Source organism: Electrophorus electricus, chromosome 6, assembly GCF_013358815.1.
Source record: "Electrophorus electricus isolate fEleEle1 chromosome 6, fEleEle1.pri, whole genome shotgun sequence".
NCBI lineage: Eukaryota > Metazoa > Chordata > Actinopteri > Gymnotiformes > Gymnotidae > Electrophorus > Electrophorus electricus.
Window position 1 is genome coordinate 14,734,198 of NC_049540.1, and position 6,015 is coordinate 14,740,212.

Sequence of the window (6,015 nt, forward strand, 5' to 3'; positions counted from 1 at the left end):
CCCCTATTGCAAATGCTTTTACCGCTGTCAAAGTGGTAGTGTTGTGTGGGGGTTGCTATTAAATGACCACTATTTCTGCATTAATCTTTGTGTTCGAAGGCATTATATAACTAGAGTCTTATTCCACTACATGTTCTTGTTTGCATTTGTGTAGAAGTCCTGGGGAAAACATGACGAATGTCACAAGTTTCCAGCTAACCTTTATATTTATAAAATGCTACAGTTTATGGCTAAACTGACCTGTAAAAGTCATTTAATGTATTGTTTCCACTTGCATTGCTGAGCCTTTAAGGAGCATGGTCTCCAGTTGCCTTCCCTGAGGTGGTCCTGCACCAGACATGGTCTTGGGACTCTAACACACTCTTAATCATCAAGTCCAGACTGGACAAATTCTGCCCAAGCATGCGTTTTTTTGTTATGACAAGCCTGTCTCCACAATCTACCATCACATGATTAGCCATACCATTATGTCATGTGACTGCTACAGTAATCATTTTAGACACTGAAATGTTAGTATCAATATAATTCCCCACTTTTGTACTTTTTTTCTACTTTGCTTCTCTTGTCTTATTATTGATTATTTATGTTCAAATTTTTATACTCTCCAGTTCTGTCCAGAGGAGAATGGGTTCCCACTTTTGATTTTTAGCTATTCTTGAAGTTTATTCCTCAGTCTTTTTCCTCACTGTTGCCTCTGGCTTGCTCACTGGGGGCGTGGACCTGGACATTTATTAAGCTGCTTGTGACTATGACTGTTGTAAAAAGTGGTACAGGGTAGCATCGATTCTTGACTCAGACAAGAGGTGTACAAGTATACTACCTGGGCCATCCCAGATAGAAAGCCTTTGCTGAAGCCATAACAGATGACATCATCATTTCATGCAACCTGTCTTTTTATGTTGCAAAATGAAGTTATTTAAAAGGGACGCGTTCATTGTGTATTTTTTTCATATTGCATTGTAAAAGCCTAGATAAAGTTATCATATACCAAACAACTAATCAATACTGATACTCTGTGTTCGTAAATAAATAAGTGATGATTAAATAAGTGATGAAATTATAATTTCCATTTCTACAAATCATGAGATTAGAAATGGGTATCATGGCTGGTTGTAAATGCTACTGGTGAAATAGTACAGTGATGATGGAGGTGATGATTATGTAATTAGATAATTAAGGATTCTAAGAGGGTTGTGGGCAGTGAAAGATTGCAGGACAGTTCCTGGCTCCCTCTAATTAGAGTATACATGGATGACCTCACAACACTGACTACTGTGCCGTGTACCCAGCAGCTGCTAGAGATGATAAAATATAATCTTAAATGAGCAAGAATGAAGGCATATTATTAAGCATAGAATTCTATTAAGCATAGATGTCTGTCAATTGACAAGGAAAACTTGTGCAGGAAAATTATTTGATGCAAGGAGAATTGATACCTTGTACACCGGAGAAGTCAAGTATGAGTGTAGGTAGATGATATAGTGCAGCATTAAATGATGAAGAGCAAGTTATGGGGCTAAAGACAGAATTGGTGAAGGCTGTTAATAGCCCTGAGAAATTGTGTTTACCAGGTACATTGAAATCATGGTGTCACCAGTTGGCTTGCTGCCTCATATTAGATGGCCATTGGTGGCTTATGAGGTTGCAATTACCAAAGGAGAGAGGGTCGGAAGGATGTTGTAAGTTGCTCTAAGCTTGCGATGTGATGAAGTGAGTGAGTTGGGCACTATGTGAAGCGCTAATGCTTTGGCACAGGATATTTGACATCTTCTCCTGTGAATAATCACTTTATACAGGTGTGAAGAGTGAAAAACCTGCGTGCATAGTCCACTTCAGTGTGTAAGTACAAAATATATACATATTAAATTAAAAATATTTAAATATATTAAATTCAAAATATTTCATTATCTGTTTCCAAATGTGCAAGCTATGAATATATTCAAGTAGAGATGGTACTAATCCGATACCATTTATTGGAATTGAGCAGATATCAGCAAAAAATGCTGCATTGGATATCTAGAAAAAAATATTTAAGGAAACCAATCTGATACATTCACAATCCAATCTGAATCTGAAAACAGCAGTGTTTGTAACAGTACACAGCAGGTCATGTGATAATACCTACGTTAGTTTGAGCAGGTCACATAATAACCACTGAGTTAATTAATATATTCTAATCAAATTCAAATATCCATGCACCTGCAATTGTGATGACTTGCATTGCTATCATTTTGATAGCCCAATGTGGGGGAACAGGTTATTTTTGTCTAGTTTTAATGCTTTCACTAGACGGCAAGAGTGTTTTAGCATTGTTTGCTGCCATGGATCCGAGACCAACAGTTATTTTATTAATTAATCCGTTCTTTAAAAAAAACAAGCAACATTGTTTCTAGTTTGGCTGTGAAGTAAAGCAACTTTAGGGTGAGGGAAAGGAGAAAGAGCAGCACAAACCTGACAGAAAATGAGCCAGAGAAGAGAAAGAAGACCTGAACAAGTAAAGAACTCTCCTTCTCTAAATTCATGAAGTTCATTATACCACAGTGTTGAAGAATAATGTGTAATCACAGAGAGAGATCAGAGATTCCATGACTTTTTATTGTAACGCCCAGAATTTTTGTCTATTAGAGAGGAGCAGGCAATTCAATCTCCTCTGCTTCAGCTCTACAAACAATTCAGTTTATACAGTTAATATATACTGGGAGATGTATGTCACACCTTATTAGCTTACTCTTCAAATTCCCTGAATGCAGCTGTCTTTGAGGCACCTAAAATAAAGGTTTTAACTTCACAATTTGATTCTACAATGGCCTTAGTATATTCAAACCACAGGAGAAAGTGGAAGAACTGCTGAGCTTGCCTTTGGTCTGCTGAGTTTTAAGGTGGACTGGAAAATTTGAATAAGAAAGTGAAAAATAACATCAGCTAACTCTGTCTACAGATTACAAGATGGCTATTCTTTCTAGCCAAAAAATAATCATTATCAGATTACATTTCCATTGATTTTAAGCAGAGGATGAGTGAAGAGACTCATAGTCCAGGTAGCCTCTCTCTGTCTGCTCACTTAGTGCCTCGTGTGTGTGGGTTGTGTAGCTGGAAGAACAGAGATTCACAGCTGACATTCACAAGAAAAAGAATTAAAAGTTCAATATTAAGTTGATGTGGAATTACATTTACATTCAGTCATGAGAAAAGAAAATCGAGACAAACTATATTATAAATGTCAGGAGTCTGTAAATGAGGCAGCAGAACTGAAGAGAGAGAGAGAGAGAGAGAGAGAGAGAGAGAGAGAGAGAGAGAGAGAGAGAGAGAGAAAGAAGAAAGTGTGTGTGTGTGTGTGTGTGTGTGTGTGTGCATGCATGTGAGCAGGCTGGGGTAAGCACAGTACAGCTGGGAACCAAGCAGGTGATGACCAAGGCAATAAATATCATCTCACTAAGAAAGACACTATATAGAAATGGGAGGGGGAAAATTAAATGCTTCAGTCTTGTAAACAAAGTGTTTCTCTGTTTTTTAAGTTTTATTTATATTTTTCTGACATATACATGTATTACAACTGTAAAAAATATTGTATATATAATACAGCTCACAAAAAAAAAAATAAAAATATATATATATATATATATATATATATATATATATATATATATATATATATATATATATATATATATATATATTCCACAGCAATCATAAAATCATACATTTCTCCCAAGTAACTGAACCTCAGCTCCTCGCTGGTTTTAAATGAAAAAAATATCAGATCTGTATCGATATTAGGTGACATTCAAATACAAGATATTGGTATCAGATCAGTACAAAAAATTGGTACCAATCCATCTTTGTATACAAGATATGAAATATACAGATGTACAGATTTTCCATTACAGAATATTTATATTTTTCAAATATACAAGATGTGGGTAGACTTGTACAAGATATAATTGTGTTAGTGCAGGTATAGCTGTACTAGAATGGATAGGTATGATTCGTTCAAGATCCTTAGATGTGCAGGATGCTTTCTACATGAGCCAGTGTGGAGATGGTATACGGTGCAGTGAGCCATATAGTTCTAGTTGTAGTAGGTAAAGTGCAGAGTGCGGTGTTGTGGATTGTTTTTGGAGGTCATTATCATGATTCTGGTGAGATGTCTGAGTGGCCATGGACTGCTATTGGCTGTTCTGCAACCTGATGGAATGGGGGAAGATGGGAGAAGAAACTGTTACAGAACTGGCTGGTTCTGTATTTTATGTTTCTGTATCTCCTGCTGCTTGGCAGCTGTGAGAACAGACAGTGCCCTGGGTGGGTGTAGTCCTTCATCATCCTCCTGGTCTTCCTTAGGCTGGTGTATAATTCCATGAGGTTTAGGAGCTGAACCCTGGAGATGTGCTGGGCTGTGCACACTACTGTCTGAAGAGCGTTCCATACAATTACCCTCCCCAGTGGTAAAATGTCCAGTGAGAATACTCTCCATGGTGCAGTGTAAAATATCCTGAGGATGTGGGTGTTCATACCAAACCTCCTCAGCTATCTGAGGTAGAAGAGGTGCCTTCACTACCCACGTGGTGTGTTCTGTCCATGTAAGTTCCTCTGTAATGCAAAAACTCAGCTCCTTGATGTTGTTGATGTTTGGAGAACAGAGATGTTAGGTTATTGTGGATGTACAGGATCAGGCTGAGCACCCAGGCCTGAGGGGCTCTTGTGCTGAGGCTCAGTGAGGATGTGATGCTAAAAAGCCTTACCACCTGGCATCAGCCCTTCAAAAAGTTGAGGATCAAGCTGCACAGAGGGCTGTTCAGACCCAGATCTTAATGTCAAACCTTTTGTCTAGATGGGGGGAGGGGAAATGTGTACTGTCAGAGCTATTACATCATCAGTGGTTCAGGCATTCAGGTATGCAAATTGCAGTGGGATCACAGTTGAAGTGAGGAGCAGATGAAGTCTCTAACCAGCCTGTCAAAGCACTTGCTTGTGATAGAACTTAGAGCAACTGGCTGCCAGTCAATTAGGCAAGTGACAGTGGCACACTTGGAACAGGGATAATATTGGCCAGTTTACAAACGAAGCTGAAAATGTCTCCAAACACTCCTGCTAGCTGATCTGCACAGACCCTGAACACGTGTCCAGGAATGCCGTGCTGGGTGTCATTAAAAGCAGCATTGTGCTTATTCAGAGCTGTGTGCACTTTCAGCTGAGCCATGGTTCAATTTACATGGGCCTACTATAATTTACATCCTGTAATTTACATTCTGTAAACTGTGTTGTGTTCTTTAACCCTTTTATTTTTTGTGTGTGCAGTTTTGTGCATTTATTCTATAATTGGCTGTGATGTCAGTGATCTGACAGCACACATACAGTACTGTGCAAACATTTTAAGCCACACAGGAAAAATTTAAAAGGTATTTGTCATGGCACTAAGCATTCATGTGCTTTAAAAACATTTTCAGCACTTTTGACTTTGGCTGCTTTTTGCTCTTTTCTCTCTGCAGGTGGTCCTCCACAACTTCAGTTCTGTTTATGTTCAGGGTGCGGCTCAGTTCTGCCCAGAGTATAAATGGACAGTTTTAAGTCTTAAGTGTGTTTAATTTATATGAAGGCATTATCATGCTCAAAAATCAAGGAAAGCTTTGGAAACCTCTGCTCTTCTGGCTGTTTAATAACAGTGGTTGACTCCAGAAGTTAATTATTTGTTTGATTATTGTTATTTGTTCATACAGGTAGCTGTTTTAACAGCTGTTTTTTTTTAACAGCTGTTTTAACAGAGTTTAACAGAGTTGCCTCATTCAAAGCATCGAGAAAACAGTCCCCAAATATTACTTTTCAAAATCTGATCATATGTACATGCACTGCACCATGGGTTTTATACTACATTCCCCTTCAGTAAAATTAAAATTGAACAATACAGTATTGTTCTCTTAAAACAGTATAACCCGCATCTGTTCTTAAATTCATTCTTTTCATATTCATAAATAAAACAATTTCAGGTTATCTAACACAGATTATGCCTAGTGCACAATT